Source organism: Varanus komodoensis, unplaced genomic scaffold (genome assembly GCF_004798865.1).
Source record: "Varanus komodoensis strain SLA01 unplaced genomic scaffold, ASM479886v1 scaffold110, whole genome shotgun sequence".
Taxonomy (NCBI): Eukaryota; Metazoa; Chordata; class Lepidosauria; order Squamata; family Varanidae; genus Varanus; species Varanus komodoensis.
The window spans coordinates 169,289-181,221 of record NW_025335318.1 but is presented as its reverse complement, the minus strand read 5'-3'; the positions used below and the strand labels follow the sequence as shown (position 1 = coordinate 181,221).

The following is an 11,933-nucleotide window of genomic DNA, read 5'->3' as shown; positions in this document are numbered from 1 at the left end:
AAGCAATGAAAACTCTGCTCCAGTGAAACTTACCTTCTAATATAAAATGAATGAAGCCAACTTTTTGCATTGCTTTCTTTATCGAGTTGCCCTCCCCTTTCTGTATCGAGTTCTTTTCCTTAACTGTTAAAAAATGTTAGCAAGGCAAAGTGGGGATGGAGCAGGTTCTAGGAAGAGGTGCTCTGTTGAAAAGCATTTGGTATTTGAGAGGGATAGAAAGTCCTGTGACTGTCAGTATCTTTTGAATAGGGGAGGGCAACTTGTGGTTCTCGAAATGTGTTGGCTTAAAACTCCTATCAGTCCCAATCAGTGTACTCAACTGAGGAATGATGGGAGGTGTAGGTTATACAATCCTGAAGGGACAAAAGTTGCCTACTCCTGCTGAAGGATAGAACTTGGCTCAAAGAGCTTAATCCACCTGCACACAGGCTCTGGATTAGCTGCAGAAAAATGTCCGCTGTCTGCAAATTATGCATCCTGTAGACTAATATCCTCATGGACAACCTGTATAGGCCTTCTGGTGGGAGATGGCAAATGCTAGTAGTGGCAAGAGGCAGAGAATTCCTTCCACAAATGCTCTCTGTGAGCTTCTACTTTCATTCAGGTGACAAAGGATTCATTGGATAGCTCACTGTAGACCAAGCAACTGAGGCTGACTGATTCCTTATTGAACTTGGATGGACAGAAGGAAGGAAGGAATACTACCCAGAATTCAGAATTCATGTCAGGAAGTCACTTCTACAAGGTGCCCACTGCTTACATGGCTTTGCAAGGGATAGCACAGCTTTCCTAACTAGGGTCTCTTCAGATTTTTGTACTACATGAGCACCAACCATAGGGATGTGGATAAATAGGTAAAAAGCAAGTTCAGATTTCTAAGACTCTTACTTGTGGATTCTCAGGGAACTGGCCTGTTCCACATTACATGGATTCTGCCGTTTTGCACAGTGTGTGTCTCTCTGTATGTGTTTAACATGAGAGGTGAGGAATGGGATTTGTGCAAATGCAAACTTAGCCTCATACGCATTGCTCCAAGTCAAACTAAATTCTTGTACATTCTTTTAAAAATCCAGTTGTGTCAATGAGCGGACTACAGAAGAAAAGCTGCCTGCCAATCCACAAAATAAAGGCAGAACAAATTTAACAAACTCCGTATGTCCCTACCCAGCCACCATGAATCATGTTTCTTGGCATGAATCCAGGAAAAATCATGCACACACTGAAGCGCTCTTTTCATCAGCAGGTGGTTTTTGATCCAGCGAAGCCTTGGCGTGACTGAATGGAACAAGAGGCAAGTTTCACCGACTTTGTCCTCATCCTGCCATCCCCACTTCAAAATCCTTGGAGCTTCATGGGGGCCCTCTAGAGCAGGGGTCTCAAACTCAACTTACCTGGGGACCGCTGGAAGTAGAGTCTGGGTGAGGCTGGGCCGCATCAAGTATTCCACCACTGCAGTGGGGGTGGGCCGCTCATCCGGAGGCCGGCCCGGGCGCCACCTGCGCTTTAAAGGCCGCAGGGCCCCTCCCCCGTGCCCCGCCCGTCCCGGCAATTGGCCCGCGGGCCGCGAGTTTGAGACCCCTGCTCTAGAGCAACCTGGGACCCTGATCTAGGGGAGGCAGAGGATGGAGAAATCAGCAACGATTGCCACATACTCTCGATTCAGCCAGTGGAAAAGTTCTACTGGATCAGAGGGCCACAACTCCACAGTAGAACATCTGCTTTGCAAGCAGAAATCCCAGGTCCTGGCATCTCTGGGTAGTCGGAAAAATTCCTTCTGACAACCTGGAGAGCCCTTGCAGATACACAGCTTTCCCCAAAGCCTCCTTTACATCCCAGCAGCAAATTATCCAATGGACCAGAACTTTCAGGTGAAGCTGCCAGTGTGCTCATATATTCTGATCTGGGCAAGGTCCGCCAACATCTTCAAAGGCTTTTGGATCAGCTGTAACTTTATTTTCATCTCAAAAGCACTGATTCCAGTGGGGCTTTGAACTTGCAATTTTTGAATCATGCTATTACCCAGGAAGTCCAGAGCATTACCCATTTTGCCACGGGGGGCAAAAGCCCTAACTTGTTCTCTGATTCCTAAAATGGAGTTACCATAAAAATCTGAAATAAGTGGGATCGAAGGAGGGAGATACTTCCATCTTGGAATTACAGCTACAGAGTTGGAGCAGCCATACAAAAGGGGCTCTAATAATAACCACAGTTACCACTTTTTAAGTTTCGGGACGAAAGTACTGCGGAAGAAAACTCTCCCTACCAGAAGTGGGGTTCGAACCCACGCAGACATACGTCTATTGGATCTTAAGTCCAACGCCTTAACCACTCGGCCATTCTGGTGTCTCACGTTGGACATGGCCTTTTCAGCTCACTGAGATTGGGTTCCCAAGTCTGGATGTCTCTTGCACGTTTCTTCACCAGCACTAACGCAACGGGCGCCCAGCGCCAGCGCTAGAGCGTATTTCTTCCTGGCAACCCGCGGTGGTGCTTGCGCTTTGCCTTGAAATGCCTCCTCTCCTTCCCGAGCCCCTCCGGCAGCCCCGCGCAGTAAGAGCCAGGCCGCCGGATCCCGCTCCGTGTTCCCCGATGCTTCCAATGGCGCGGCCTACCGAACGGAGGCGGGACGTGGAAGAGTTTAGCTCGCCCGTGCGCTGGCACGCCGGGAACTTTCGACGCTTCCCGGCTGCGCTGTCCGGGTCCCGCAAGGCCCTTGGAGAGGCCCCGTGAGCGAGCAAACCTGCTGCTGTTTTGGCTCGTGGCCTTTCTGGGACCGAGGCGACCTCTCCGTGCTCTGGGGTGGTCTTCTCTGTTCCCCGGGCGGTGACACTGGATGTAGGGGAAAGCTGGCGGAGGGCCCCCTCCTCTCCTCTCAGAGAGACGGTCCGCCCAGCACAGCCTCCTGTCTCCGGTAGTATCCGTACTGCAAATCGAAGCTCTGCCCGGGTGGCGAGGGAGAAGGATTCTGCACATACGCAGAGGTTATTGTCCACCTTCCCAGACTCAGCAATGGTGTTTCAGAGATTCAGCAGAGATGGAGATTCAGAAGATATGCGAGACACAAATTAAACCTCAACGCTTTTGGCCTTCTCCAACTTAGTGCCTTCCAGAAGTGTTGAGCTACAATTCCCAGCATGTCTGGGAATGTTGGTAGTAGTAGTCCAGCACCTTTTTACATAACCGCATAACCCATGAAGCACACTCGGGCAGTTGAAATGTTCCATGAAACTGATAATAAAACAGAGAACACAAACAGGTCCAGCACGGTCCATTTTAAAATAGCAAGTTCTTTACGTGACACTTTATGGAAACAACGCAACGACGGAGTATGTTTCTCTCAGAGGTTACTAGCTAGATGCACAACACGTGTCTACAGGTGGTGACCTGCTATACGCCCAGAGAGCCTCGGCTATTGGGCGGTATGAAAATGGAACAAACAAACCTTCTGGACCTTGCCTTGGAGAGCCTCCATTCTCTAGGCGCAGCCTAGTCTGGAAAGGCTTTAAGCCAGCTGAGCCGCCGAGCGAGCAGTCCTAAAGCGCCGAACCAGAAGGGCTCAGAGCAGCTGCCGTGCGCCAAACCGTCCCGCTCAGTCTCCCCTGCACTGGCGCAACGTTACACTTCCGCTGAAGGCATCAGACGCAAGGAGCGGCGATCCAGGAGCAAACTCGCCGTGCTGGTTTGAGCCTCGCCTCGGATGGAGAGCTTGCACACCGCAGTAGCGATATAAGGCAGTATCACGCGAAACCCGAGCGCTGCATTCTCCTCCCCATCCCTTATTGTTAAGATCTGGAAAGCTGAAGTATCAGTTAGGGGGGCTCGCCCAGTTGCACCGGTTCACCACTGCAGGGCAGGCATTAGCAAAATCGGGCATCCTTGTGAGCTGAGCGCCTCCGTGCTTTGGGCTACCTTATTTCAAGGACAGCCGCAATAACCCAGCACAATTTCTTTGGGGTGTGCAGTTTTACCTAAATAAATTAAGATTGCACACGGTTTCCCTCACCCTTTTCTAGACTGCTCCTAGTGGGAATAGAACCTGCAACCTTGCAATTTGTGTCCTATCCATTGCACACAGAATCTCAGTCCTTGGGACTCTGGCTTTTAAAATGCCATTCATTTTATAGGTAGCATGGCGCGAGATTTTCAAAGGAACTCTGGGAGGTCAGATGTAGCAACTACATTGGCTTGGAAAGGCATTCCAGCTATCTCTGGGATGAAGAATTAGAAGAAAAACGGGCTACTGAATTCCTCTTACTAAGATCTAACGCATCTGGTGGGGTTTGAACCAACAAGGTTGCAAATCCAGCGCCTTAACCAGTTGAGGGTTCAGGAAACTATCTGTGTATTGTCCGCGCATTGAAAAGAGATTAAGAGCTACTCGCTGCCCCGGAAGGAATCGATAATAAGCCCGGTCTGTCTAGTTCTAGCTCAAATGCCTCCTTACATCTGCAATGGTCACTAGCATCTGCTGTTCTTTACGAGGTACTTCGCTTAAATTAAAACGCAAAAATACACAGTGGAGCAATATACAACCCTCGACAGAACGCAAGCTTGTGAGTTCTCCAGGTCTCTTCGTCAGTTGAGTTGGCACAAAGGGCGGGACGGGGTCGAAATTTGGGGGGCAAAATGTCTGCATTTTTGACCCGTCTCAAGTGGCTGCACGCCACCCCTTCGCTTTGGAGGAGCGCGGGGAGGGGCTCTGCCGTTTCACCAATACGGAAGGATGAAGGAGAAACTGAGGCTGCCTGCCTGCCTACTTACGAAACCATATGAGCACCCGGAGGGGGTACACACACTTTTGACGGGAATAACGCAGAGCTGCTATTTATTCCTCCCATTCTGAATAATCTAAACTTTAGTCTGGTCTGAGAGGGATCATATCGGACTTTCAAATAGCACCGCACAGCATCAAGATCAACGCACAGCATCAACGTATTAGATCCGGATGGAGAACTTATACCGCCCCACAGCAACCACTCGGAAACATCATCCAGCAGGACTTGGCATATTTCTGCAGAAAACCTGCTTCACCTAATCTCCGCAAGGAGCACTGGGATCCATTCTACTTTGGTTCCAGCTACAAAATGATTGACTCTGGTGGGACTCGAACCCACAACCTTTGAATCGCTTACCCAGCACTAGAAGTCCAAGGCGCTATCCATTGCGCCACAGAGCCACACCGCTAGGGTGCTCCTCTGGCGCTTAAAATAGCACTTATCTTATGGTTAGCATAAAATTTCCAGCTAATTACTGGGGAGTGCGAAACGATCGTCTCTGGCTCGTTGCATCTGGGTTGACTTTAATAACAGAGGTGACTTTTAGGAGCGCAGTCCTGCGGAAGAAAACGCTCCGTACCAGAAGTGGGGTTCGAACCCACGCAGACATACGTCTATTGGATCTTAAGTCCAACGCCTTAACCACTCGGCCATTCTGGTGCCTTGCTCTGTTTACACTTGTTTAAGTCACTGGAATTGGGTGGACTTCAAATGCGTTCCTTTACTAGCACTAACGCGACGGCCGGCAAGCGCCAGCGCCTGTTTCTGCGTGGCAACCCGCAGTCGTGCTTGCGCTTTGCCCTGAAAGTCCTTCTTAATGTCTCCACCTCTTCCCGCGTACTAAGAGTCAGGAAACGGGATTGGGCTCTGGCGCTCCACCTACCGGACGGTGGGGAGGGGCATTCACAATGCTTAGCGAGGGTCGGAAGGGGCAATGCATCAACCTGTCCCCTCTGCATACCTGAGCGCCTGGCGTTTGCAGCCCGTTCCGACAGCGCTATGCCTTCCTTGGGAACCGGGGAAGCACTTTTGGGAGCCACGATCTCCCCGTGTTATCTCACGTTTTTTTCTCCCGTCCAGAGAAGCGGAGAGATACCGTTTGTGGGCCCGGTGAGGCTTCCCTGCCTCGCTCCAGAGCAAGAACCCAAATACCCTTCTTTTCAATTGAGATCCCGTGACTCCGGCCCGCTGGACAATATTTAGATTCCAGCTCTTTTGCTTTAACTAAAGGAAATTAAGCGCCGGAGGACTTTCGTTGCTTGCGTGCAGGACTGGTGCAGGGTCTGGGTGGAAACTCGACCATTTCATTGCGAGTGAGAAAGGAGAAAGTTTGTTGATGAGGGAGACGCGCCCTGCGCACACTCTGAGTCTCCTGTGCACAAATTCTGGGGGGCATCCGTGGTGTGAAAAGCCAAGGCCCTAAACCTGGCACGATTTAAGCCTTGGCTAAGTGATGGCGGGGACGTGCTGGAGCAGTAAGCCTTTTTTCTAAAGTTACATGGGAGCATGCCCTTAATTAAAGAGTTGTCTGCATGTCAACTAAGGCCAATGATTCTGCGTAAAAGGCTTCAACTACACTGAATTTTGCCAATGTGACAGTGATAGAATTGCACATATTGGGCAGGGTGATGGTTGCATCATTCCTATCTGGCAGTTGTTCCATACTACTTTAAAAGTTCTGGTGGACAATGAAGTGAGCTTGCGCCCCACCAGGACTGGCATGACAGATTGGAAGGAATTCCTCCCTCTGGCCCAGAGAATTTAGTTTTGACTCACCAGAGGTAGAGTTGGGGTGTGGCCCACTAGAGCTGGAGATTCAAATCATTGGAATGCCATCTGTCCCTTCACTTGGCTATCCCCAGGCATTTATGGAAACAGAGGCCCTGATTGTCCCTGTTGCATCTGATTCCTCTGGATCAGGTGCATCCCCCCCCCACACACACACACCCTGTCCCAAATTGTTCTGCCTGAGGTTTCTTTCCTCCATCTCTGATCTCTCTCCCCTGACTTGTATATCCCTTGTTACAAAAAAAGGGTCTTCTAAAGATATATATGCAGACTGTAGAGCATAGGAGATTTTGCATATACTTCCTTTTTTTTTTTTTTTTGGTCCTGAGGGCCAGTGCCCAGGATCTTTTCAGAGCCTGTCACTTCAGTGACAACGATGGACTTGCAAGCAAGAAGCGTTTGTCCAGAAATAACATGCAGGTGTTTCTGCAGAGACAGGAAATCCTGACAGGGATGTTTGTATGCGTCCACATCACTGACACATAAAAGGCAGCAGAGTTTTCTTTTTTCCCATGACCTGTGAAGGCATGTTTCCTGGCCCTCCTGCCAGCCCAACAGAGGTTGTACATTTGTGGCAGTGTTGACCTGAGCATCAAATCCGACTCTCAGCATTGGCCACAAGAGGGCAACATGACAAGCACAGAAGGGAAGGATTGCACTGTTAGTGGATTTCTTGCAGGATCTTTAAAACATTAAAACCAAAAGCATTTTGAATAGATTGTAAGAGCTGATTTTCAATTAGGTATGATTTATTTAGTCTTTTTCTAAAGGAGCTGAAGCCAGTAAACACAGAGGCAACTTAATTTTTTTGGTCCACAAGCAGATGGAAAAGGGAACTGACATCTCCCCAGAAAGTGAGCTCATAAACTTGTGGCCTGCAAACAGGCATTCCATGCCACAAATAGTGGGTGCCAGTCAACACTTTTATTGTGCAATTGCCCTGCTCAGTGACAGAATTTCACATGTGGTCCAGCCAAAGTTGTTTTCCTCTGTTTTGTCCATTAAAAAAAATCCACCGAAAATCTGTTAAGGAGAAAAGACAGAGTTGCTGCATAGGGAGTTTTGATTCCTAACATTAGAAGCTGACATGTAGTACCCAACAACTTTGGCATCCTACACAGAATGGTAAATATGATTCCAACCACTGGGTCTTTTGGTTTCCTGAGCCTAACCTGCCTGTATTAACTGTTGTTGGTTTCAGGGGTGGAAAAGGCAAGCAGTGCCCTCTCCCTGTGGCCAAAAACAAAATTAAACAATGCAAAACAAAACTAACCCACTCTCTGAGAATAGGGTACTCTGTAACTGACCATTTGCCTAACCTTTAATATTGCCCCTCCTCAAAAAAGATCTATCACCTGAAGCAATCAGCACACTTAGCCTAACTCTCACTGGATTAGTAAAACTGCCTTGGGCTATAGGTAGGCAGGGGGGCTTATGTAAGGGAGTGTTTGGCCACATAAGTAGGGAAAACGTTCTGCACATGCAAACCCAGTGAGTGGGAGGAAGACAGGCTGGAGCCGTACTTCCCGAACAGGATTCCAGCTTTTCCCAGCTTTCTAGAGGGAAGAGTCTTTGTGTAGTACTTGTCCCTGCAAGTCTGAAGTAGCGCAGTCTCCCTACTCTGCTCCCCACCTCCAAGAGAATTAGGCTTCTGCCTAATATTAGGCCTGTTTCAGCTCCTGCTAACTTACCCTCTAACCTCTCGAGCTGTCAGTCTTCTACTGGTGCGTCAGGTGCTCTCATTGCCTGCTCCCATATGCTGCTGGGTCAGCCCAAGACATGTTGCTCAATAAGCCAAACAGCAAATTAGTTGTGGAGGGCCCTTGGCAAAGACACTCTCAGTGGGACCCTCCGTGCTCAGTGAGGCTGCCTTCCCATCACAGCTGCCAGGAGCTGTGATCGCTCCTCGTGCCCTTTGGCATCCCTGCCCTTCCACTGGCTGGCTTGCTGGCAGAACGCGAGCAGGCAGGCAGTGGACGCTGCTGCTCTTCCTTTCCACCACCAGGCTGGCTGGGCCAGAATGAGAGGTGGCTGAACAAGCCGGTTGCAAGGCTGAGGAGGCGGCACAGGCTGTGAAGCTCGTACTAGCGAGCCCCAGCTGGGGAGTGGGCCCCGGGCAGGTGCCCAACCCTGCCACCCCATGGTGTCAGCCCTCTTGTTCTATCTTGTCCGCACCTCCCACAAAGTACAGGGTTCCCAAATGCCCCTCGTTATTTTGGCATTGGAAGCAGAAAGTCCCAAAAGCACCTCCCGAGAAAGAATACCCATTGGTAACATCCCAGATCAGCTGCCCTACTCCGCCTAGCCATACAGCTGGCCCTGCTGCTTATCTTCCACTTGAATTCTGCATGTGGGCCATCTAGGCCTGGAGTCCCTCACACTTCTAGGCATAAACTACTGAAAGTAGAGAATTTGCGGTTCTTTGTAGGTTTTGAGGTTCTCCCTTTCTAGTGATACCACAAATAGTTCCAAAAAAAGAACATTCCTGTGGAGCAGTAGAAATGAAAGCTCACTGGGCGTGTTGCCTCCAGCCAAGAGTCTGGCAGTGCTATATTTATACCTTGCTTTGCTCCTGACGCATGGACTGTATCATTCTCTTTAGCCAGAAGAGTCAGAGAGAATTTACAGTGTACTCTTATGCATGCAGTCTCTGCAGTCAGTCTGAGTGCAGTGAAGCCTCTGCCCAGATGAGTGCAAACACGATCGCCATCTACTAACGGGGAGGGTTGCATTAAATGTAATGGAGCCTCTGTGTAAGTAGACATGGAGGATTGCCTTGTTGCTCTGTTTCATTTTTAGCAGCTCATATTTGGCAGCAAAAATTGAACCTTCCAATAGTAAAATCCAAACTATATTAGGGTAAGTACCTCGCTGGAAGAACCCAGCCATGTTTACCTTTGTCCTCACCATACACGATTGTGTGTTGGGTTTCTGTATTTTGGAACAAGACGACTACAATCCTGTCCATGTCTTTAGCCACTGTTTGGCTGCTTGGGTTAAGGTTAGGTGCCTAAGCCTAGAGTGCATGAATGTTGCAGAGTCTTCTTCCAAATGCATATCAGTTACTCGCTATATTTATCCCTAGCACTGCCTTGCTTTCACTCTCCCTGCCCAAGTAACGCCACTGCACAGGCTTTGATGGGATCAAGTGGAACCATTCCACAGATTCCAGTTAAGCTGGCACGGCGAAGCACTTGGACACATAAATTAAAGAGAGCAGAGAGAAGTAAACCAAGCAGAAAGAGTAACTTTGCCAATTTTTCCAAAGCAGAACCACTACAGCACTGAAAAAGAAATGCCAAAAATGTTTCCATTTGAGATGTACATATGTAAAGAACTATACAAACTGAAGCAGGGCTTTTTCATGACTGACATAACCTGCATTTAACTGAAATGTACAAACTCATCAGCTCAGGAGTCCTGCTGAATCAAACTAAAGTTGTATCTAGCCTAGCATTTAGCTCTCACAGTGGCCAAGCAAATAAACCCAGTAAATCAAATAAAATCTGATTTGCAAGTCAATTGGAAAAGGTAAGGGGCTTTAACCAGAACCTGGTGCCATCCAGATGGAACAATAGCTGGCTACAGGATTATGAAAGTTGCAGTCCAACCCATTCAGAAAGCACCACATTGTGGAAGGCTGTTTTTCATCCTTAATGCAACCAAGCTTGTACTTCAGCTTGTAGAGCAGCTGCGTTAGTGCATCTGATCCACCAAACACACAGTGCAAAGACAGAGATACTCAGTGTTACATTCTGAATTGAAGAAAAAAATTTTGGGAAGTACATTTAATATAGCTGAGCATTTACAGACCAAATCAGGTATTTCTGACCTTCAGCATTACTTTTAATAAAATCTTTTCCTCTATAGTGAATACAGGTACAGGGGCCCTGGCTTTTTATTGCAACTGGACACCCTGACATTTAAACAGAAACAGAGCAAGTGAGAAGGGGTCTCCTGGGCCATCTAGTCTGACTCCCCACTCGGCTCATGACATGACTACCATATGCATGTTCAGCCTATCCTTGAATGCCCTCACCGATGGGGCTTCAACCACCTCCCGGGGAAGCCCATTCCATACACTAGGGATCCTAACTGTCAGGAAGTACTTTCTGGCATCCAAATTGAACCTTGGTTCCCTGAGGTTTGCTCCGTTGGGACGCACCCTGCCGTCCCCCGCAGGGGAAAACAGGTCTTGACCCACCTCTGTGTGATGCCCCCCCACCCCCCGTACCTGTATGTTGCCAACAGATCCCCTCAGAATCTCCTCTTCTCCAGGCTGAAAAGATCCAGTTCCCTCAGTCTCACCTCATACAACTTCCTCTACAATTTGGTGTGGCACTACGCTGCACTGATTCCAACCTGGCTATACGCTTCCTGTAATGTGGAGCCCAGAACTGGACGCAGTACTCCAGTTGCGGGTGCACCAGAGTCGTACAGAGTGGTAGTAATACCTCTCTCAATCTAGATGCCACATTTCTGGCTATGCACCCAAGGGTGGCATAGAATCCTATTTCACTAGGATCTCTTCATTGTCTTCCAGCATCTTGGCTGAAACCAGTACTGTATAAATCCTTTGTTACCTCACAGAGAGCCAGTGTGGTGTAGTGGTTAAAGAGCATGGGACTGGGACTCAATCGATCTGGGTTCTAGTCCCCGCTCATCCATGGAGCCAACTGGGTGGCTGGGCCAGTCACAGACTCTCAGCCCAACCTACCTCACAGGGTTGTTGTTGTGGGGATAAGATGGAGGAGGAGAATGATGTAAGCTGCCTTGAGCCCTTTGTAGGAAAAAGGCAGGATATAAATTGAATAAATAAATGTTTGCCTTTTCCAGTTTCTCTTCTTTAAATCCTTGCTTCAAATATCTCCTGTCCACAACCTGATACAGATGAAGCTGTATATGGCCAGTATCCAACTGTGTGCCACCAATTTTTTTCTGTAAATGGTTCCCACACACTTGCACAACAGCAGCTTAGCACTTCTAGAGATCAAATAGAAATGCTCATTTCTGCAAGGGTGCAGCTTGGCAGAGCTCACGTAAGGGAACTCCGCTGAGCTGCCCCCTTACAGGAATGAGTGTTTCCAGTCAGTTGGGGCTTGTACCTGGAAGTGCTAATTCACTGTTGTGAAAGCAGCAGGGCCCACCTGTACAACGGAATTTATGGGACTTGCTGTGGGTGGAAAATAAGTGGGCCCATGAGCTGATGGGCAGGATTGAATGCTGCCCAGTGTTTCCAGGTTGCAGCAAAGTAATAGATGCATATACCAATCAGAAAAGTTTACGCTCGTAAATGTATGCCAGCAGCTGGGTGTAGAGGAAGGTCTAGCATGGGTTACCACAGATGGAAAGATTTTGCAGCACAACACT

General features: G+C 48.7%; 3 non-coding genes across 3 annotated transcripts; all 3 read right to left on the bottom strand.

The window, feature by feature from the left end:
* Window positions 1-2,260: 2,260 nt before the first annotated feature.
* Window positions 2,261-2,343, bottom strand: TRNAL-UAA. Its single transcript has one exon. It is a non-coding gene; the product is annotated as a tRNA-Leu (tRNA).
* A 2,746-nt stretch (window positions 2,344-5,089) lies between these two features.
* TRNAR-UCU lies at window positions 5,090-5,176 on the bottom strand. Its single transcript is given in 2 exon segments — window positions 5,090-5,125; window positions 5,140-5,176. It is a non-coding gene; the product is annotated as a tRNA-Arg (tRNA).
* Window positions 5,177-5,352: 176 nt separating this feature from the next.
* TRNAL-UAA lies at window positions 5,353-5,435 on the bottom strand. The gene has a single exon. It is a non-coding gene; the product is annotated as a tRNA-Leu (tRNA).
* Window positions 5,436-11,933: the final 6,498 nt, after the last annotated feature.